A 24,759-nucleotide genomic window follows, 5' to 3' on the forward strand; every position below is an offset into this window, starting at 1 on the left:
TTTTCCTATTCGGTGACACATGAACGCAGTATTTATTATGGGTGCAAGCATATTTATCTTTAGTTTTGACAGTGGCATACGTATGATTTACTGGTATTAATAGCATTGAGGGAAACACAAATATATAATAATCATAAAAATACTTACGATATAAACGTTTTGATTAAAACAAGAATATCATGAATTTAAAATACCTATGACTGATTTCATTTTAATCTCCTTGATCAGAACGATTTTTACACGAGCATTCCTTTCTGCATGTACTTTGTTTTGAAAGAGTACTGTGAACTTTGCGGTAAATTCAGCTGTTGCTTCAGTTTTCATTCTCCTACCTTTGTAATGTTTTACTTTATATACATTTTCGTGATCGAAACTCCAGATAGTTTTGTTTGCAATTTAATCATGTTCAGTTTCTAAAGGAAAAATCGTCACAAAATTGGGAAAAAGACTTTCCGAGTGTGGGATCCGAACACACGACCTTCACAAATTTTGAAAGATTAACTATGTAAAGTCAACGTTTTACTGAAGCCTGGTTTTCTAAAAAAAAGGTAAAAACAAAACCTTTATATGGGAAAATAGTTTAGAAACAAAATAACTATGACTGGAAATGCTGTAAACTTTGTTTAAGTCTTTTTTAAATATTGATTGCCATATTCCCGGGCAAGAAATAACGATTTTCATGCAAAAGTCAGGGACTGCGAGTCATTGCAAAGTTTGAATTAAGATTCTCCAATTTTTATTTCCTGTTTCCGCATATCGAACCAAAAATTTTACTTTGCATTCAAATAAGCGCAAAATTCTTTTTTCTAAGAAAATCAAGTTTTCGTTAACCTGTTATCGGAGAGAAAAGCGAAAATAAAAAATAAATGCTTTGTTTCTGTCATTCTTCCTGATTTAGAGTCATGTGTTCGCCTCAGTTCTATCTTTTTCAAATTAATTACCTACTACTATTGTTTTCGTCTCAAGCCGGAGTCATGAGTTGATATCCTACTCTGGGAACGTTATTTTTTTAATGCCTTATCTTTTTGAAACTTATCATGATTAAATAGTAAACTGTACTATAGTTTAAATCATGAAAATGTGTACAATGTATATATAATAATACACAGTTTAAATGTAGGAACACAACATATGGAAAATATACTGAATATCACGCTGATTGGGAGCTTATCCAAATAAGTTGTCTGTGTTTTTGTTGTATGCATGGTTTCGTTAATCCGAATGGTTTTTAAAGGAACCACACTAATATGTTTGACTGTTAATTCTGTCTTTTGAACGAGTAGAATTGAACGAAAAATAAATTGTCTGCTTAGCACAGATTCAAGGGCGGGTCCAGGGATTGGGGCATTTTTTCTCGCTCGCTACAGCTGTTCAGTTGATTTTATTTTTATTATTATTATTATTTCTTGAAACCGGTATGCAAGAAAAAGATTCTACCACTGGTTATAGGTGCAGATGGAAATATCCGGCTCTCGGGTAACTGTTTAGGCGGTAACTCAACAGAGAGCCTCGTTACCGCCTAAACAGTTACCCTCGAGGCCGGATATTCCTATCTGCACCTACATCCAGTGAAAGAATCTTATAATATCGAAGTTCAAAAGTTGCTGTAGGCAATGGGAAGTGATTTAAGCACACAACTGATAAAACAAGATACTGTTTTGTGCTTTATTATGTCTCTGCATCATGAGTCTGGTTTGTTCTTCGATTGTTCTATGTCTTGTCATAAACAGTTATTTTAATGTTAACATTTGACATGGACAATTTTTGATTGAATGTCGAATGATTGACGTGCTACATGTACCTACATACAGAATATAGAACTTTCTCTATTGTCTGACCGCCTCTGTTTTCGGGTGGTTAGAATCGCTGACTTAAAATCACTCTTAAGTACTCACTGATTAAGGAGCATGGGTTCAATCCTTGCTACCGACCAGGTCTCTTTATTTAAGAAAGATGACAGCTTGAGTACTAGTACTTGATTTTTCCAGGAACGATTGTTGGGTAAACTGCCCACCTGACATAACTGAAATAGTGTTTAAAATGGCGTAAAACCCATCAAATCAAATTAACTCCCTCGATTGTCTTTTCTCATATATATGATATGTAACAGGAGCTTCCGCATTCACCATTTTAATAGCTAGTTCCTCGTTTTAACTTTACACACGTACACGGTTGGTTATACACTTGTACCTCATTTAGTCTTTACACTAACTCCCCGTTTTGTTGAAACACACAATTCCAGATTTCGTCTATACACAAACACCCGGTTTGTTACACATTCACCTCAGTTGGTTTAAACACAATATTCCCCGCTCTGAATGTGAAAAATCTCATTGCTTAACAATTGAAGATAGCTTTAATCTAAAGCCTCGGATAATTTTAAGATCATAAGAATAAGAGTTTATAGAAATATGATAACTGTAGCTACAGTAATAAAGAAGTTCCCAGTTGGTAGGTTTACAGCTTACATCCCCGATTGGTTGCGTTTACATGTGTGTGTGTGTGTGTGTGTGTGTGTGATGCACGCGTCTGCGTGCTGTGGGTTTCGTTTTGAGGAGGCTGCGTTTTTGTTGCGTGCATTCCCTGTTTGATATTTGTCTTTGTTTTTTACTGCAAAAAACAAACAACACATGCAAACTAATTACACAGTTTCGCCATTTAGCTCATGTAATTATATAATCTAAATGTACGGAATTGTACTCTAATTTGTAATTAGAGCATATATAAATATCATGTTTCCAAGCTCACACTGCCACACGTGCATATTATGCATGAAAAAGTGACACATCTCGTCATGCGATTTGTGTGAAATGTATACTCATCTCGTTGAACTTCAGGTTTTGCAGAAAATACTATAAAATCATAAATGTCAAATGATAATAATGTTAGAATTATTCAGGATAATATACAATGCTACAGTTATATTAATTGTAATTTCTTGATAATTAATATCTTAAATAGTGTTTTATATAATATGCCTTATGAAAATCGTGCTAAAACATTCCTATAAACAGCCAGCAAATGGAGAAAAGCGATTCTACAACAAGATACACTTCCACAAAGCGGTTGTCTAAAGTTTTTCCTAGAATTCGTTTGAAAGTCCATACGCACATAACTCCCCAGAAAACGGCTGCCACGCAAGCTTTTACAAACAAATAGACAGCAACCGATCTTTCCGGTACACATTTAGAGGTCAACTTGACTGCGCCTGTCACAAATCGACAAACAGTTCGTTTTACATGCTTGGAATCTTCCTCTGAAACTTCTTACTACACAGGCTATTGTTTTTTCGGATTCTGAGGACAAATACATTATGTTTTAAGTATTTTCTGAAATTGGCATTTTGTAAAATGCATGAACTTTAGAGAGATTTCGGTTGTTTACATTTTCAGTCTCTTACAAGCAAGTGTGTGATACTATGGTTGACTTAGTAAGCAGATAACAGTGATGATACAATTTGTGCATGTCCTTTCTGGATATATCTTTTGTTAAGTCTGCAAATGGTGGTCAGAAAATTAAGTCAGAAAATTTAGTCAGAAAGCAGTACGAAATTGTTCAGCTGTCGAAGGGTATTCTCAGTTTATTTTGTATGATTAAAATCTTTACAACAACTGTTCAACTTTATGAGAAACAGTGTATGATTAGTATTCATCTCTTTACCAGTTGTATGTATACAGCCGAAACACATACGTTGTAAATAACAGAAACAGTGTTGCGTTGGACACGCCTCGTAGTCCGCTTTGTATCTCGTATGAAAATATACGACGTATAAATATAAAATAAGCTATAAGATAACAAATAAATATTACCTGCAACAAATCTGCCAAATGTAATTTTTGAGAAGGCAATTATAAACGCTGATAGTACTGAAATTGAATTGTAAAAGATCAACACTATACATTTATGTTCGATTTCATGCTATTTGAGTGGTGAATTTTGCGACGTGGATTTATCAAAATTTGTGAAGTAAACCTATCGGTTTTTGAATGGAAAATTTTAAATCGTCAAATGGCAAACGAATGTGTTTTCTTGTTATTAAATCTGAAAGATATGGTTTTAGCTACATACTAAATGTATGAAAGTTATGTTATCGTTGTCTGACATGAAGGTATCCTTGAAACTTCTGTCGTTACCATTTACATCTTTATGTAAAAAATATGCTCTTAAGGAATTTAAAATACTGATTGATTTCAAAGTGATACTGTCTAAAAGTACATTGACACCAGTCTATATAATTATTCCATTTGTTTTACTGTAAAATAATTACGCGACTGCCCTTGCGACAAAATTTTGAATTGTATTTTGTTTTTTCAAAAGTAATAATGTGTAATCCATAGTTTGTTGTAGCTTTAGTTTGCACTATTAAAACGATTGATTGTTCACTCACAAAAAAGACTGTCGACGGAAAACTTTGTAACACAGAAGTTAAGACATATTGTCGATGGAAACCAGTTTAGGAAAGACACAACCATAATTCATAATCACAAAATAAGAAATTTGGTAGCTTTATACTTACATTTAGTATTTCTGTTCGAAATTCTGACGCCAACAAATCTTACATAGGTTCTAATATTTTCTGAAATGTAAAGCAATAGAGATAACTCTGACTGGCATGAAGTACGCTCGTACATAACTTTACAAAATTAGTCTTTATAGTTAATTCAAATATATTCCACCAGGCTATAAGCCCACGGTTGCACACAAATACATAATATAAAGAAACAGTGTTGATATACGGAGACAGTAAGAAAACAACATTTTACATATTGACTTGAAATTATGTGGTAATTGGATATGCACTTGTTTTATGGTGATATTATTTGAAGATTTGTCGTCATATTTGTCTATATTGTTGTTTATGCCACATGGGTCTAAGACCTTCTGGATGAAAATGAAATAAACTTGTAAAACTTGTAAACATATTAAATACATTTGTGAGTATATACATTATATAAAAAAATGCTTAAACACTCAAATTACTGGACTTGCTGCAAGAATTTGTATGATTGCATATCACTTTGAAATATAGACAAATTCTGAATTGATCAGTTGTCAAATAATGCATTTCCAATATGTAGTATTTTCGTACCCAATGTTAACAGTTTGACACATCATGCATTTCAATATTATTATTTTTTCAAGCCACATTTCATGAATATATAAATTTGACATTAACCATTAACCTAACAGAAACGAAAGGTAAGATTAATGGAGAAAATCTGACACGGAAACCAGCATTCATAGTAAATTGTAAGCTTTCTAACTTATTCATGAAATACTCCGTACTAAGCTTTAATAAAATAGCCGTATAGTTGGCTCTATGCAGTGGTTGTAATCAACTTCATAACAATAATACCAAGACAAAGTTCTGGTTAATACAATTTTTCTGGTTTTTAGATCAAGATCTTAATAGGTTTGTTATTTTCTTTAAATATCAAGAAGACAAAGGTAAAATCTTTGTGAATTGCGAACAACAATCGCGTAATTAATACTACATTGTACTATAGAAAATTTTCATTGGACCAAACTGTTGTATCAAGTACTTATATAAAGTTTATAAATTCGAAAATAAAGTATTGATGGTTGATATGTGAACTCTGTAGTTTTTATTCATATCTGTGTGTAGGTATTAATTTTACGATGTTTTTAAATTTGTTGAAAAATAATCATATATAGGTGAAATAAAGTTTGAAAATATAAAGAGAATAACAATACTATACAAAGTTATACTACCAGAAAATGGTTAGGAAGTGAAAATAAGCTTTTCGAAAATATGCTATTCTGTTATTTCGATACAAAGTTATATCTTAAATTATATCGTTATTATCATAATTAAATACATACCAAAGATGTATCCGCATCTGTTTATTCCTCTCCTATTGCTTTCATTGTTTGCATTTACATTCTCATTGTGTTGAATTTCAGGTTCCCTGCGCTCATCAATTATATATACATTCACATCTTGGCGGTTTGAAACCCCCGTTCTGTGATCATGTTCTGAAATAACGTTCCTGGTCCGCTGAACGTCCTGTCTAGCATCTTGTACTCACCTAATAATTACACAAAAGTAATCCTAAAACTATATCTATAAATACGCGCACGTATTTTGCATCATATTTCATTTAGATAATTAGCATTGCAGTGTTTGAATTCCTTTTTTCCTGTACATTTGTTTGCATTATAGTATAACATAGAATGTGTTTGTTAACTCAATGCAGATGCAGTGACTGAAATAGCCCTAAGACAAGCTATGAATTATATGTGATACTGAGTAAAAACAAGTCATATGTTTTCATTATTTCGGATAATTTTGAACAAGCGAACTTTCTAAAAATTGTTTATGACTTTAACACGTACAGCTAAAAGAGGGTTTCTATAATTGTGCACAGAATCTTGCTTGCTACAGTCTTTCACACACTTTACACTATTTTATGACGATTATCCAAATGCAGATTGACAATATAATGTCTTAACTGTTTCTGATCCTGTTGAGTAACGTAGTCAATTGAATGTCTTTAAGCTTATCCTCTTAAACCGTTGGCAGAAGGGGTGTAGCACTATTAAGATAGAACTATTTTGTTGATTCCATTAAATGATATATTATTTCATGAAATGAATGGATATTTTTGATATCGCAAATGAAATTAAAGATATCTATAAAGAGAATCAAAGAATGAATAAAAATGATTTGTAATATCGCTGTCTTATTCTTATAGTTCTCTATCTCCATTTGGATGTTTTTAATAATTATACCAGTTGCTTCGTGATATAAATGCTTATTCTCCTAGACTAATATCATGATATTGTTGTGCCTTTGTAAAGTAGTTCTCTACTTAAAGCTTAAATCGGAAAGTACTCCAAGTCCCTTTAAAGAAGTGCAGCTTTATCATTGTAAAATAATATTCAGAGCAATGTTCCTTTAACTATTTTTCGTCATTATGATACGCCCGTTTTGGAAAAAAAATCGGACGTACTACCTGATGGCGCGTGCGTGTGTGCATGCGTTCGTCGTCTGTCCGTTCGTAGTAATTCGTTCCTGGAGAATAGTTCAATAACCATTTAAGGTATTGACTTTCAGCTTGGCATATAGGTAGGTACCGATAAGACGATATGCAGAGCGCAAGAACCACGTCGTTGGGTCCAAGGTAGGTCACAATTGGGGCTCAAAGGTAAAATGTGTCTCTCTTATTTCGTGTCAAGATCATAACTTAATAACCACTCAAGGTATTGACTTTCAACTTGGCATATAGGTGGATTGCGATAAGACAATTTGCAGAGAGCAGAAACCAGATAAGTTAATCAAAGGTCATACTTACAGCGAGGTAAAATTAGTCTATTATATCTTGTGCCCAGAGCATAACTTGATAATCAGTCAAGGTATTCACTTCAAACGTATAAGCATGTAGGTAGGCGGCAATGAGACGACGTGCAGAGAGGGCATTAAATTGGTCAGAAGGTCAAGGTCACATTGAGTAAAAATGTCCAATGTCCTTTGTATTTTATGTTCTTGTCAATAATAAAACTTCAAAACCACTCAAGATATTAACTTTAAACTTGGAGTTTAGATGGTTGTGATAAGACAATTTTATCAGTGAAACAATCCACATTACCACACGCACACACACACACACGCACACACACACACACACACACACACACACACACACACACACAAAGAATCAATTAGTTTCTTGTAGCTTAGAAATTCGTCACCGCCTCCCCACAAAACACCTAAACCTCTATTCGACGCCACATTAACGTCAAAGCTATTTAAGGTATTGCCTTAAAACTTAGGAATATAGGTGGGTTGTTATGTGTCGATTTGAATAGTAACAGAATCCACATAATACCTCCACTCCATCTCCAATGTGAAGACAGTGAATTTGGGAAAATGAAAAGAATATTTTACTTCGGGATAGAATCAAAAGAAACACTGATATCCAAATAGAAACACCTTTTGGATATCTTAAAATCAATTTGAAGATATCTTTAAATATGAGAAGAAAAGATCATACAAATATTCTACAGTATTTATGAGTTATTGAATTAATAGCCCAAACTCGAACGTTAAAAAATATCTAAGTGATGTATTGCCATTCCAAAATATATTTTAAGATGTCGAAAATGAATATATGTTATCATCAAATTGAATTAAACTTAGAAACTTAAACTTAACTGGTTTTAAAGATATTCAGTATTTCATATTTTTGATATCAGAACATACTTAAACAAGCCTATTAGTCAACAATGAAATCACCTACCTAAAGAGGCATTTGTTACATTTGCTACCATAAGAACCACACTTTAATAAGAAACTAAATTAAAGGAATTGTTATTCTCCAAATAACCAATCAATCATATATATTAGCCAGGTTTCATTAAAATGATTGTCTATACTTATTCACGCAGTAGATATAATCCGCACACATTTACTGGGTGTCTTGTAATTTTCATTGTCAGATCGTACAGAAGTCATTGTCGTAATCCGAATCGAAGTTCATCTTTCATGTTCGGCTTATAAATTAAAGATTCAAGCTGTAGTTTAAAAACGGCTTTGTCAAGTCCATAAAAATACAATTAAAAATAATAGGTAAGGCTTGATTTCTCGGAAGCACAGAGCAGCACAAATACAGCCACACATTTGCAAAGTAGGTCTATAGAAAAAAGAAGCTGTAACTGAAAAACATTATAGACGTGTTGCTTCCGAACTCCAACAAGTACATTTTGATTTATGCAAAATATAGAAAAAGGGGGAAGAAGCGGTAGTGGGTAGAAAAGGGGTATATGGGGAAAGTGAAACAAGGATGAATATTCAAAAGGGAATGCTAAGTTCCTTAATCACAATTACCATACAACGTAAACCACAGCAGCGCAGACACTCATGTACAAAACACAAACATTCACACACACACACGCACACACACACACTAACATACATAGATAAACAGACAAGTAAGATATAACAACACTGTAGGGCACCGCCCAAGACACACAGACGCAAAATCACACAAACGCACACACATAAGCAGGAAAAAACAACAATCGGGCACCGCTTTAGGATAACGGCAGCCAAAATTAAGGTGGGCACGATAACTGAGGGTATGCCAAAGCAAAGGAGCAGAAATGCAAGGGGAAAAGATGGGGGCGATAGGGGATTATGGAGAAAGAGAAAAAAAAACAAACAAACAAGACAACATACGCAACACAAAATACAAGCCAGAAAGAAAACAAGTTGAAAATAGGGCACCGCTTTGGAACGGTCAGTAATCTATATGAAGGAAACTGGGAGTTTAAAGAGTTTAGGGCGTGCCATCCTCGCACTTACCCTATTTTCAACAAGTCAGACAACGCTATGTAAATAAAATTATTTCCCGCTGAGAGAGGCTCTAACATTAGTGAAAAAATACCAGATCATATTAAGTATAACATAAAGTTATAGTAAATCTAAGATATAATTACACCAATGTACTCAACAACTTGTCTGAAGTCCGAGCACCAAGAGCCTAACTGTTAAGGGCTCTACTAAGAAAGCTGCAAGACAAAGTTCCACTCCCTCTGTCCGTTTTATGTAGGATTTAGGAGAAAAGTATCAAGGAGTCTTACACTTTATTAGTCTTCGCACAATCAGATAGGAAGGCGTAGCGATTAACTGTAAAGGGGTCAATCACCATTCACAATTTTCGCAACGTATCCTCTTTTGATAAACTTTTGAACAAAGTTTACAAATGTCTGATTAAAATAAGGACTATGTTTATCTTTTCCGAATTTTATAAACTACATCTCCATAAGTAAATAAAAAGAGTAACCATACTCTTCCAAAACCAGTTGAAGGTCTTAATCTTCTTGCTGTATCTGTAAATAAAACACCAGTGATATAACCCGTCTATAATTGTCACAAAACATATTAAATTTACTCATATTCTTCCGTGGATTTGCAGTTTGAATAAAAATCCGTTCCGGTTCGAAACTGTTATTAAATAAAATGTTAAAAAGGCTTTGACATTACGAAAAGTAATATGATTTATACATGAATGTATAATACAAATTTATGTTGCTTTGTGACAAATCGGACTTTTAAAAAAAATCTTAAGATAATAAAGTTGAATGATGAACGCAGAACAATACATTATCGTCCCGACGGTTTTAAGTTCTTCTCTCATGCTCATCTCGTACCATAACATCCCTGCTTTGCTGGTTTTCAACTCTCCTTTCACGTTGATCTTCCGCCGACCTGGTTTAAGAAAGAGAGTATACATTTCATATATATTATGTATTGCTAAATATAATAACTAAAATATTGGACATTTGTTTCCTGTACTGAAAAAAAGTGCTCACATTTCTTTGATAACCATGGCTCAAATAAGGTCTTCGGCATAGCTACATGATACACGAAAATAATGCGTCATACAGTGCCATTTTGAAACAATAATAACAATAACGTTCCGTTAGTTACCATTCGAAATTACTGATTTGTTACAAAGAAGATGATTTCACTGCAATACTAAAATCCGATCTTTAACTATAGGCCTAATAGAACATTGCAGAGAGTTTTATGAATTTTGCAAAGATTCTCTGAACTTTTATATACTTTTCCATATTCGTTAGTCGTTTTAATTTTTTAGAGGTTAATATTATGACTTGGTTGTGCGTTTTCTCCATAATAGCAAACCTAGTGTCATAATAGCCGGAGGGCTTTACCTCGACGGTTATTATAATGAAACGTGGTGCGTCATTGTTGCTAAAATCTACAACCAGCCTTTTATTGTCCTTTTCATTATATACATTCCATGATGATTTTATTTTACACACATGTATTACCAACACACTTATAAGCATAATTAATGCTGTATTGCATTTTTCATCAGCAATGCCATCATTTTTTGACGACAGATCTGAAAATGATTCACCACTCTTTCACCTGCCAGAATGACATTGTCACATGACGTCATCGTATAAACGCGCTGACGTTCTAGTTACCCTGGGCCATTATGACGCGCACTGCCCCATCCGTCAATAGCTGCCGTAATGAACGTTTTTAACGGTTTTTGTTAAATTTATAAATAATAGTTATAGTATGTGTGAGAGTGTGTTACCAGGATATATCAGAGCTAGGGGTACATCGAGGGTATTTTTCTCTGCACATATCGTCGAGGCCGGTAGGCCGAGACAGATATGTGAAGAGAAAAATTACGAGATGTACCCCTAGCTCTGATATATCCTGGTAACACACGAGCACTACATATTATAACTGTTTTATCGCATAGTTTATCATTAAAATTTATATATTATTTTCATTTAAATTTGTTTATTATTATTTTTACTATTTTGATTCCCTTTCTGCGCCTCGCTGACTGAAACACTAAAACTTCTGTTTTAGAAAATGTGTTCCCCAGATAAAAGTACCCAACAAATTTCTGCATTGGTTTTAAATCTTTGCATTTCATTGGCCAGACATATTGTAAAACTTGTTGTTTTGTTTGTAAAAAAAATCAAAGAAAAAGAAACATTTGAGAAATCTCAGAATTTCATATATTTCATGTATTTCTGAATTTGGCAATAACTATCAAGTTTTTGAAATATTCTAGTTTATTTATTCTTTTACTTTATAAATGTAGGTGTTTGTGACAATTCTTTCTCTGTGAACTGTAAATTGGAGCTAAAATCATCTTTTCTTTGAAAGGAAAAAATTATACTCCCTTGATAGGACCTCAATAGAGAAAAAGTGTTCCGATATATATCGGAACAGTTTTACTGTGCTGATATATATCGAAACACTTTTTTTCTTATGAAACTCCATAGAGATTTCCGTGTTGATATATATCGCAACAGTTTTGTAAGATATCAGCACAGTTTTGTAGTAATAATGTGTGTTACTATGTATAACATGCTGCAAAGATCAAAGGAAAATTGCCGCACTATGCGATAAGTAACAGTATTTGTTAAATTTATAAGTAATATATAAACTATAAGTTTTAATGCCTTGTCTTCATATATTTTCTCTCTTGTACATAAACAATTGGTAATGAAACAATATTATCGTCAAAATCTCTGGAAAGGTCAAATTCGTTCTATGAAGAAAGTCTGCATCACATTTACTAATTTATATTCAATTTGGTAGATAGAAAAAAAACCTCGTAAGTACGTTTAATTATATAAATGCTGCATATTGAACATGTCATCAAAATATATGTTTATACCTAGTATTCATAAAACAAGCACTATACTTACATTTCGTCAGGTTGCTGGAGATTGGTGTCTTCTCTGGACTAAAGACAAATCAAACCTGACTCTGTTTACGTCTTATTAATGTATATGCGGTCATACATCAGCGTTTTTCTATCTAAAAAGTCCGGTGAATTTCATACAATATATTTTTTGCAATTTCACTAATCAAATAACTCTTTGACATTTACATGTGAAGAAAATACTTGTATTTGAAGGTATTGAAAGGTTTATAGCATAAACGCGTTTCAAAGTGAAAAGTAGTTGCATTAAATCATTGTTAATTCGTTTCACATAGATAAGTACCATTCTCAAACATCAACGTCTGCTTATTAAGAGTTTTCTCTGAATACTCATTGTTAGAAAAATGTTCACTTACATTTGGACTTGAAACATTTTGTGGACCAACTGCTCCAAGAAGTCTCTGAATTACAATACTGTTAGGGAATCCAGTTACTCCTTTCGTCGGTACAGGATGTTCAGCTCGACATTCCGGACATTTAATGACACGACTTAAAACATGTGTAAATTGACTGATTTAGATTATTAATAAATCTTTTGTCTACATGAAGATGTGGAAAAAACAGGAAAGTAAGCGAAAAGTATATACATGTAATAAAAATCAACAGAATGTATTGAATATGGATCAACTTTCTTTTTGAAAGGTTTTATTTAAATTACCTCGTTTACATGTTTTTGAAATTATTAAATTTAACTGACGCGTTTTAATAATAAATAACATATTCGCGAATTCTAGTGCAATTTGCATGTGGTTGTGCTGTATGTTACTATCTGTTTCACGTAATACTATAATAAGTAAATTATAATTAACAAATCATCAAAGCCTTTGAGTGGTTCGTCGCCTAATCTATCACGGTTCAGAGTTTAGATGCGCAATAATTTAACCACAAGGGCGTAAGCCTGAGTGGTTAAATATCTAAGCACTAAGCATGTAAATAAAAAACCGTGAAAAGTTAGACGATTCACAAGAAGACTTGTTGTTTTTTAATTCTTACATTGTCATAAAATACTATGATAAAAATTATTTTGGTCTTCATTTTACCGGAGTAGTAATGAACCAGACGTCATGTTGAAATAGTTTTCTTATCGTTGTTTATCCGCAGAGGTAGAATATTGCGCATAAGTTCATAGGATATCTTGAACAGAATTATATGCTAGTTTTCATAAGACATTTGATGTTTTCACCAATACAATTCTATTTGTTTACCAGAAACCTTTTATGCATTTACTTAGCATTTTTTATGTTTATAAACCGGTTTTATTCATTGCAATTTTATATATAAACTCATTAACTGCTAAATTTTTGATTACATATTTTCTTAAAGTCAGTATATAAAAACTAAAAAATGCAGGGATCTTACCATAGAGATGTACTACAGACGTAACCTCAGTTTGCTGCATTTTGATATACCAGAATAGAGTTATATTTCTTCAACAGTTTTTGCATTTCATCATTTAAAAAACAAAGATAAGCAATACAATTTCAAATGCAATGCTGGCATTATTATTATTAATGAAATTGTAAAACCTATTTGTATATTTTGTATTAATGTAATGTACAGGTAACAACATACTTGTGTAAACCGGGCTGCAAACAAAGCGCTTAAACATCATTTATCACATGTTTGAAGTCGCGAGAGTGGAATAAAGCCATTGAATAAAAATGATAATACACTAGTGTAATAAAGCTTTGACGACGACGTCATTTATACTATAGGCGACGTTGGTCGAATTGTCTTGTTTATATAGTAAAAGAAAGTCGATTTTTTTTATTTTTCGACAAGAAAGGCAAACATATGATTAAAAGATTATTACATTTGTGACTTTCCATATTGAATTTATTAAACTCGGTGAATGAAGTTGATAAATTTTATTATTTTATTCAACTCGTTTGATAAATTCAGTATGAAAAGACACTCATGTAATATCTTCTATTTAAGACCCTTAAATCTCATCAGCCTTTTGACCAGATTTATATTATTTATTTTACAAATCATTACATCTCCTTGACAACAGCAGAACATATTAGCAATTCTTAAGCCATATGCATAAAATTAAAGACTGTTTCTTTACAATAAACTGTATTGAAAGCTAAAGACAAGCTAAATGACAAACAGTTCAATTGTATTGCTTATAAACTTGATTGTCGAGGTTTCAATATGCCTATTGTACTTATATTATACCGTGCAGCTCAAATTACCTTACCAAATATATGCAAAAATATTTCTTAGGTTAACATTTCAGATTAATTGGTATTTACTAAACTATTTGTTGACTATTTGTTTAGCTACATGTATAAACCAAAACTTCATAATAAATGCTGATTTTATTTGTTAAAATTGTAATCGAGTCCGGATTTTCGTTTCGTTTTAACAAAAAATCTATAAGGAGATACCTAGGCAGAATAGTACTTAACCAAGCAAAATAAAACCAAACTCTGCTTCTGCTTGAATTAGTCGGAATGAAATGTGCAACAACTACTACGCTCCTAGCGCTGGCTTAAACATCTCTTTGAATCAGATATATTGACTGGACGACGTGATCCGAAAGGATCAGAAATTACAACTGGTCCGAGAGCTCAAGGATTTATATAGGCCAAAATAAGCTTATATATTTTTGGAAACAATATTTCATATCCTCCATGAAAACCCCCATTTCTTAAGTGTCAAAGTCTCAATATTTTGTTCACTTATGTTTGTAATAGGGGAGGTAAAACTCACTTGTAAAAAATTAGGGGTAGGGTAATGTTTACGTCTACCAGTTTTTCACTGTTTAATTACAGTAGCTATATGATTGTCTGTAAATGTATATATGTCAACCAATGTCATCAAAAAGAAATTCATCAAAAAAGAATGAAGCGCAAACTTGATATTTAAGGTCAAAGGTCAAATTTATGTACAAATCACAAAAATTGGCATATTTGAAATTTATTTTTATTCTTAAAAAATAGTTTGTGATCATAAGTCACTCAGCTTTATATATGTAATGTGTATATATCAGTCAAAGTTAGATATGCAAATATTATTGCAAAACGTCAAGGTCAACCCTGATAATTGAAGGTCAAAGTTCATTTTCATGCAAAAATATGAATTATGTTACATTTACTTTTTCTATCGTTTTAATATGTATTCACATTGTTAGCAATTGTTGCATATGTTTTATAACTATGTACAGCTTTACTTGATTGGGGAAACCTTTTAGTAATAAGGTTTTGTGAACTGGAATTGTGCATAAACAATATTTAAAAGTGTTTTCTCATTCCATTAGTATAGAGAAAGTACTTGCATTAAGAGGCTTCATTTCCATTTTTTTTTTTTGTTAAAGAACAAATCATAATGGGTAAAGATTCCAGTTGTGTCAAGAGGCCGCATTTTGCCCTTCTCTGTGGGTCTATTATGCACGTTGTACGTTAGTTATAAGTTATCTTTATATTCTCATCATCTATTAAATAAACTCTAACTTTTGGGAACATTTGCTTCAAATCAATAGACTTTAAGTTCAATTGGAACTTATTGTGTAGACCATGATAACCCGAACAATATAATCTTAAATTTGACTTACACATGGTTTTAAATTGCAAATAAGTCAGATATATGAAAAATTCATCGCACATGCTTAGACGATTGATTTCCTATTATGAATGCCAGTCTAAGATGAAAAAAGAAAACAATTGACTAATCCATTTGAGTAAAATGAAATAATTAAACAACAACAATAGTCTTCTATGTTAAAATACTTCGTAACAATTCGGAAACTTAGCAATGGAAATAAATACGTATACGTTTAAATGTCCGCTTACCTCAATTGGGCTAGACGCTCGAGACACTACAAACAAACAGTGTGTTGGCACGGCATTACTTTAGGCACTTCATATCGTTGTAAACAGACTGGACATTCTAATTGTTCTTCAATACAACCCGTCTCCATGGTTGCTAGTACATCTTTAATTTAAAAAAGAAAAACTTAGTGTGAAACAGAGTTCCAATATTTAACGATATCTGCAATGAACAAAAAGTCATATCGAAATAATTCTTTGTAACGCTTATCTGCCAACAATTGTGCTTAATATAAATTACATTATCAAAACAATTTTGGCTGCGTTATTTTTTATCACTTATTATTTTTCAACAATTTCAATAAATAAAGTATTACAGTAATTGAAAAATATCACAAAAATATACCTGTATTTTGAACACAATCATTCCATTTATAAATAAACATTCATTGGTAAAGCTCTAATGTTTTATATCATACACTTAGACCAGTCATTATTGAGTTTTAAACGTATATTTATAAAGTTACATAAATAATTACTATTTGAAAGCAAGACTAATCAACAATCATTTAATAGGACTGTATGAAAGGTTTCCGAAAAGGTTCAGTTATTACGGGTATTGTTGACAATACGTTTCTATAATTAAGTAAAGTAAGTAAGTACATACTTCACGATAGTGACATGTAGATAACGTTATACTAAAGATATTAACAAGAAAATCGTTCAGATGTAAACAGTAAATGGTACCTTTTTATATGGAAAAAAGCGAAGAATTAATCATGTTTAACAATTATTGAAATAGAATGTAACTTTTTATCAAACATATAAATGAAACAGGTGTCAAAGGAACCACATTACTTACACAAAATTGTGAGAAATATGACTTAAATCAAAAACATAGGCTTATGCATAATTGATTCTCAACGCGAACAAAACGGACAAAGTACTTGATAGAATAGCAAATATACGTACAAAACAAACTAAACAAATTTGTTTCCGATGTAAAAGAAGGATTTAGAAATTAGGTTAAATTTTAATTACTTTTCCAATAACAATAATAAAAGAGTAAACAAAAATAATATAAAATATTTTAAAGCATATGTTTATATTTTTTCGTACCAATAGCTAATCTCTTTTTGTTCTAGTTTCGGGGCTCAGTTATTCTATGTACACTTCCACAAAAATAACATAAACACGAGATGCAAGTTTATTGCATAAATCTAATGATATGGACACATATATCTCGCGGACCAATTTTTTAAACAATATCATTTATGTAACAGCTTGTCCATCCGTCTACTACATCAACATTTCTTGACTCATAAAAAAGTTCCGCACTCAAGGGGAAGCGCCAATAAACAACTGAATACAACATCTGACCCACTGTACCTTCAAGTCAAATAGTTTACCAAATGTACAGAAATGTTAGTGTACATGAAATTAAAGTTATATCATATACGAATTTAATTCAGTCCAAGGTTAACAACATCAATTTAAACAAGAGGGCCGTGATGGCCCTATATCGCTCACCTGCTATCATTGCACTTGAGGACAAGAAGGTCCTCAGAAAAAATATCTAAGTCCAAAGGACAGGAACAACAAAGGGAAGAAATTTAACCAAAACGAAAAAAATTCTTACAAGATATAGATATGTCAAAATACACCTAAATATTGGAGGTACCATCCATGTTGTACCACAGAAAAGTGGTCTCGGTTTTTCCCTACGGCCAATAATAAAAAGGTTACTAAAATAAGCTATTTATAGTAACGTAAAAGGGAAGTAATTAAAAATAATAAGTATTGTAAGTGAACAAAAGAAGGATCTGCCAAATAAATCCGTTGACATAAATGAAATTTCAGATCAGTATCTTCATTAGTTATGGAGATATGCCCATTTTAATTTGAAATAAAGGGATGTAATTTGACATAAAATCAGTCCATAGTTATCTACTCATATTGTCTCAGTCCAACTAATAACAATAATGTAATTTCAAATAAGTCCTATAAGTACTTACTGATATAAATCCATTTTGATTACAATCAGGGGAGGTAATCAGATATAAAATAACTCTGGAACCTACGATTGGATCTGATTTGTCATGGAATCCAAGATTTATTGTTGTTGAAGATACATTGGAAGTTTGTATCAAATAAAACCATAAATGAAGTCTCTGTATGGCTGCAAAAGCCAAAATAGCCAATTTTGGACCTTTCAGGGGCCATAACTCTGAAATCCATGAGGGAATTTGGCCAGTTGAAGAAAGGAAGCAAGATCTTGTGGTGATACAAGTTGTGTGCAAGTTTGGTTAAAATCAAATCATAAATGAAGCTGCAATTGTGCAGACAAGGTCAAAATAGCTAATTTTGGCCCTTTCAGGGGCCATAACTCTGGAATCCATTATGAGATCTGGCCGGTTCAAGAAAAGAACCGAGATTTTATGGTGACACAAGTTTTGTGCAAGTTTGATTAAATTCAAATCATAAATGAAGCTGCTATTGTGCAGACAAGGTCAAAATAGCTAATTCTGTCCCTTTCAGGGGCCATCACTCTTGAACCCATAATGGAATCTCGTCAGTTCAAGAAAGGAACCAAGATCTTATGGTGATACAAGTTGTGTACCAGTTTGGTAAAAATCAAATCGTAAATAAAGCTCCTATTGTGCAGACAAGGTCAAAATAACTAGTTTTGGCCATTTCAGGGGCTATAACTCTGGAACCCATGACGGGATCTGGCCAGTTCAAGAAAGAAACCAAGATCTTATGGTGATTCAAGTTGTTTGTCAGTTTGGTAAAAATCAAATCATAAATGAAGCTGCTATTGTGCAGACAATGTCAAAATAGCTAAGTTTGGCCCTTTCAGGGGCCATAACTCTTGAACCCATTATGGGATCTGGCCGGTTCAAGAAAGGAACCGAGATCTTATGATGACACAAGTTTTGTGCAAGTTTAATTAAATTCAAATCATAAATGAAGCTGCTATTGTGCAGACAAGGTCAAAATAGCTAATTTTGGCCCACTCAGGGGCCATAACTCTGGAACCCATAATGGGATCTGGCCAGTTCAAGAAAGGAACCGTGAACTTATGGTGATACAAGTTGTGTGCAAGTTTGGTAAAAATAAAATCATAAATGAAACCACTATCGTGCAGACAAGAAATTGTTGACGCACAAAAATAGCAAATTTTGGCCCTTAAAGGGGCAATAACTCTAGAACTCATGATGGGATCTGGCCAGTTTTTGAAGGGAACTGAGATATTATGCCAATACAAGTTTTGTACAAGTTTGATTAAAATTGCTTGCAAAATATGGTCTCTATCTTCGTCACAAGAAATTGTGGACGAACGGACGGACGACGGACGAAGGGTGATCAGAAAAGCTCACCCTGTCACTTTGTGACAGGTGAGCTAAAAACGCATGTAAAAAGGCATGATCGCATATAATGCTGAAAATATTAGCAAGTAGTTATCTAATGCGTTATCTAAATAAGCACCTACAAGATGTTTAGCTATTTTTTTCCGGCTAGTTAATAACCACATATTTAAGTTTATTACTATCGGTAAGGTTTGTAAACTGTATAAAATACATTTGGTCATGGACAATCTTTATTCTGGAATTAAATCTAGTATTTTATCTGGTTGGCTCGTCAATACTCACCATGTTTAAATGGTAAGATACTATATCTAATATGAGCGATCAATGATCGTTCATGTTTACCAAAGTTTAAATGTATATATTGTTCTGTTGTAAAATATATTTGAAAAATACGTAAGATGACAATTTATGTAGTTTTATTACATCCACTTCCTAGATATTGGTATAATATTCCACCACCTCGGCCGTAACGGGACCAATATCATGAATATGTGGCTTAGATTGGTCCTCAGGGTGCCTGATCAAGTTCGTTTTTAAGATAAATGTTTTAAGTCACTGTAAAAATTAAATTCGGACCTTCTATAGTCCATTAGTAGTTGTATTACTAATGAATAATATTAATCGAATCCAAAATCTAAACATAGATATCTAACATGATAACATCGATAGTTACTCAGAAGCCAGCCTGTCGTAATTGCGAGTCCACAGCACGGTATATCGTATACTGTCAAGCGTTTAGTAATGTTTATTCTATACAGATGCAAAGTAGACAAAATTGGCACAACACATGAATCAAACATGTATATCCAAAACTTGTTTGTTTTCGGGGTTTTCCTTTCGAATGAATTACCAGTAACCTTTGCAAAACCTTCACAATGAAATGAAACGGACCTTTAATCGTGGAACTCCAAGCTACTCACATCGATCAACAACCTCAAGGATATGTTCACCTACATATAAAACATATATACCCCAACTACACTGAGTTTTCTTTTAAATACATACATTTATTTTTATCTACACTCCAGTGAAGAGTGTTTAACATCATTTGCTCTTTTTTGTAAGATCTGCAGTCCCACAAATACACAAGAATAGAAGTTTTTTATTATCATTAATATAGATACCAAGGTCACGGTCGCTATTTGCAATGAGCCATGACTGCACTCTGAAATGTATATAGACTAGTCCTGGTAGTAGTATTGTTCAGATATCATATAATGGCTATTAATGTGGTGATTTCATATGGGCTTTTCTCAAGGATCTTAATTCTGGCATCAATATGTCATGCGTTATGTCCGTTTTTAACTTTGAATGTCAGGTTTAAGGTATGGTGCATTTTCATACTTTCTCTGTTGTTACTTGATGGATTTGCTTCAAATTTCAAATGGTTCTTTCACTTCATCGCCCGCATCACATGACATAAGGGTTGTAATTCCGGGATTTATGCCCGTTGTATACTCGGAATGTCTGCCTAATGTTTAGATGCACCTTCAGCCTATCACTGATTTTACTTAATTGGTTTAATTCAAACCTAAAGCAGTTGTTCCACATAATTACGAACATCAAGGTAAATGAAGTGTAAAGTTTGTCTCTTTTTACTGGGGTGGTTAAGACTGTGCCCATTCATATTTACCAACTGTCATTACTTATTTGAGTTTATTTTTACAGAACCAACCCATACAAAATGTTTTGTTACATCGTGGGGTAACACGTTCTCCAGTGAGAGCGCTAGCTTCCGCAAATATGCCGATTTTACTAAATAGCATCGAACTAGTCGAGCGCATTGTCTCCTTTGAATTGTGAGTATAAATTACTGTTAAAACGCTGTTTGAACAAAGAGGATTCTTACGGTCTTCAATGGATAGATGTATAAGTTAAACAGTTGTAAATAGTTGTAATGCAAGGACGTAATGACATGAACCCTAAGATTAGACTTCTGCTTATGAGATTAGAAATAAAGCCATCAAATCACTTACATATTGAAATTGACTCTAAATGCCTGCTATAAATGTGAGCCAATGAAGGTTCACTTGTACTTATGCCCTGGTCAAGTACATTTTAATGTTTGTGATACACATATGGGCATAGTCATTATACTGTGTGATGTAACAAGTAAAATGCTAGAGAAGAAGTACTGGGAAAATAAGTTGTCTTTTTCACTTGATTCAAATAAATTATTCCGAAACTTTGAAAATTATATCGTAACATATGACAAGTATAATAAATTCTAAGACAATGAAAATATATATCGCAAAAACTGATTAAGCTGTCATTTTTACGGTCAAAACAATTAAAGTTACTGTCATGTGAAAGGCAAACAGAAACATGGTTATAGAGAAACATTTTCCCTTTTGCCCAAGCTAGTCATTTTGCACTAATTCTACATAATATGTGATATTGGCAAGATTGTTTATTTTGTTGGATTTAACGTCGCACCGACACAATTATAAGTCATATAGCGACTTTCCAGCTTTAATGTTGGAGGAAGACCCCAGGTGACCCTCCGTGCAATTTCATCACAGGCGGGCACCTGGGTAGAACCACCGACCTTCTGTGAGCCAGGTGGATGGATTGGCAACATTAAGCAAGTAGGAATGAGAAGCGATGGTCTAAAGTCACAATGCTTTACAAGTAGAGAAGGTAAATTTTCATATTACATTAAGCTTCTGTAACTCCTAGGAAGATTTTAATGTAAATGTAGCTCTATGTGTGTATATAAGAAGGACATGTCAGATAATATGCCATCGGCCTTAAGCATAACACCCAAGCCAAATACCTGAAATCAAGAAGGACCCGACCCGTGCCCTTTGAGCTGAATACTGGATGCATACCATGGATGGTACAAAACATGGTTCCGTATGACTGCAGGGTGACCCAAGTAAAACAATGGCAACAGGTCCCAACCATGTGGCGTACTATCCGACCAAATTACTTGTTTCTTTTTGATATAAATTGACTGTCTGCACCGAGTAAAACTATAACAGTACGTTTAATGTTTCTAAATATTAAGTAAGCAGGTAAGTTGAAGGACGAGTCTGTGAGTGCCAAAGTATTATCCTGCCCAAGTTAATAAATGTCCACTTATGAGTTGGATACTGACTGAACATCATAGATGATAGAAAACTGATCCCCAACCCTGGACTTCATGCTCCCCACTAAGGAACAATAAAGGCACGACAAAAAACCCGCTAGAATATCATCTCGCCAAACCTATTCTGTATAAAGATTTTATTTTAAATCATATTTAGTAGTAAGAAGACACACAGAACCAAGCAGTTGTAATAGCCAATCAAATTGAAGCAGGTATTTTTTCAGCCAATCAGATCAAAGCTACAACAAAATTTAGAAAGAAGGTCAGACTAAAAGTTTAGATCATTTTTGAAACAAAAAGAAGAAAACGTATACCCAATACGAAAAGACCACAATACCTATAATATAAAGAACTAATATTTTTATAGATAATTACTCTGATATTGTAGAAGTTAAAAGCGGAGCCTGTATAAATACAAATACGATTTATACAATAAGACAAGCGCAGCCTTCCATTAAGTAATTTTAAAGATATGTAACGAAAAGAAGAAAAATGATATGCATTCTGAAGAAAACGTAAGAACTACCATGTTTATAGATCCATCCTATTTGGCAACAGCTCTGACATTACAAAAATACCATATAAAACAAATAATAAGATAGTTATTATAATCACAAATACGTAAAAATAGGCTCTTATTTGACTGAAACGACATGTAAGCGCTTTTAAAACTTCACTGAAATGAATTCATTAGATATTATTCATGATATATAGACATGCGTTGAGGCTATCTAAAATGTTTTAATCTATTTATACGCTTTTGTTTTAATCCTTTTTCTAAGTACACACCTCCGGATTCTTTTAAGAGATAATTTAGAAAGTACTGTCATACGTCAAGGCTTTGTAAGCTTTGCTGTATATGTACCATTGTGTATACATTTAAGTTACATGTTTTAATTTTGATTTTTTTAATCTCCCTCTCAATGACGGAGATGTTCTACGTATTTTTAATTGAAAGAGGCTATGACCGTACTGTTCTGAGAAACACAATATGTTTAATGGTCACGTCACTACAGTTTTACGTACAGAATAGGTAGTCCTTACATTCCGCTCAAGGGACGGACTGGTTTGATAGCTGGCCCGCGCCTTTGTTGCAGTTAATGTCTCTTGATTTGCCTTCTGCAAAGTTATTGCGTACATACGTTTACACTTCAGTTGGGTTATTCATCTTGATAAGTTTCACAAGTTGTTTCTGTGATTACTATTACGTGCGTTATGGGAGCAAGAGAAAAATAAATTGGTAATTCCACAAATTTTGCGTTGATACAAGTACTAAAAAATCATAAAACATCTGATTTTGAGTAGTAGAGCGGATGCATTGCATAAATACTGAACAGCAAAAGAAACTATCCAGATGTATAACTGGGGTTTTGTTAAATAATAAAAAAAAAGATATAAATTTGACTTGTATTTATCATACCAAATTACACTTGATGAACTTCACATTTTAAATTAAAACAAAAATCAATCAACCGTGAAGTCAGTAGTCCCACAATAGCCGTTTGGCACGAAATTCATGTGCGCGTATTACTAACGATGTTCTTCGTAGAATTTTATTGTCACTGGAAACATTGCTAATTTTCTCACTCGAAAAACAGCATAAAGTTAAAAAAATATTATTGGTTGCATGACACGAGTGAATCAAATTCAGCGCGAGTGCGCAATTGAGATGTTACACTGCAACTGTCGCGCAAAAGATATAGCCAGAATTTCGTGCGAACAGATTTAACTGACTTCACGGCTGATTGATATTTTTAATTTAACACATGAAGTTCTTCAAGTGCAATGTTGTATGAAAACAAAAACAAGTCAAATTTATAAATTTAAGTTTTTTATTAAAATACCCCAGTTATACTTCTGGATAGTTTCTTTTGCTGTTCAGTATACTTCATCATGTGACATTTTCAGAATGCCGACTTTTTTGTTTCTATGATAAAAACGAGTCAAACCCGATGATTTTGAGACAAAATGGCCCTAACTGGAGGTGTTTTATATATCTTAATTGTATCCGATATCATAACCCCCACCACCACCAAAAAAAGAAGAAAATTTAAACCTCCATTATGTAAATACACCCCAGCTATAAACATGTTTAATGTGAAATAGAGGCTTAAATTCTGGGATCCCAAGAATTTAAAACAAAATTTATGTGTGCACACCGTCTGATCATATTACTGATAACAACTCTGTTTAGTATTGAAATTTTATCACGCACACAAAAGAAGTCGTTGTGCGTTTTAATTGCTTTGTGTGTCGTGGTTATGTAGTCAGTTAAAACA

The 24,759-nt window shown here is 33.0% G+C and overlaps 2 long non-coding RNA genes across 2 annotated transcripts; both read right to left on the bottom strand.

Annotated features, from left to right (window-relative positions):
* Nucleotides 1-1,027: 1,027 nt before the first annotated feature.
* LOC128553718 (uncharacterized) lies at nt 1,028-8,487 on the bottom strand. Its single transcript, XR_008369420.1, has 4 exons — nt 5,845-8,487; nt 4,517-4,576; nt 3,810-3,866; nt 1,028-3,296 (listed from the first exon to the last, which is right to left on the bottom strand). It is a non-coding gene; the product is annotated as an uncharacterized LOC128553718 (long non-coding RNA).
* A 3,738-nt stretch (nt 8,488-12,225) lies between these two features.
* LOC128553719 (uncharacterized) lies at nt 12,226-16,176 on the bottom strand. The gene is made up of 3 exons (XR_008369421.1): nt 16,043-16,176; nt 12,602-12,734; nt 12,226-12,340 (listed from the first exon to the last, which is right to left on the bottom strand). It is a non-coding gene; the product is annotated as an uncharacterized LOC128553719 (long non-coding RNA).
* Between the last annotated feature and the right edge of the window lie 8,583 nt (nt 16,177-24,759).

This window comes from Mercenaria mercenaria, unplaced genomic scaffold (assembly GCF_021730395.1).
Source record: "Mercenaria mercenaria strain notata unplaced genomic scaffold, MADL_Memer_1 contig_4248, whole genome shotgun sequence".
Lineage (NCBI taxonomy): Eukaryota > Metazoa > Mollusca > Bivalvia > Venerida > Veneridae > Mercenaria > Mercenaria mercenaria.